This window comes from Penaeus monodon, chromosome 33, assembly GCF_015228065.2.
Source record: "Penaeus monodon isolate SGIC_2016 chromosome 33, NSTDA_Pmon_1, whole genome shotgun sequence".
NCBI lineage: Eukaryota > Metazoa > Arthropoda > Malacostraca > Decapoda > Penaeidae > Penaeus > Penaeus monodon.
Window position 1 is genome coordinate 26,789,019 of NC_051418.1, and position 307 is coordinate 26,789,325.

Below are 307 nucleotides of genomic sequence, written 5' to 3' on the forward strand. Positions count from 1 at the left end.
TTCATTTCTTTATCAACATAATATCAGTAACAATGATAATGACTATGCAGTTATGATAATACTAATGACATCCAACAGTACAAATGCATACATATCGTCCTACTTATGTAAGTGTGTAGGTGTAAAGCAAAACGCAATAAATTATAAAATGGTGTAATACGTAAAAGAGAATGAAAACGAACAGCAAGAAATCACCGATAACTGAGTAAAAACGACATATGAACAAGAGAAAGAGGAAGGAGAGATGGAAAGATCGAGAAAATGTATTGGCTTTCCTTGCATGCATATTTTATCTAAGATTCTCGCG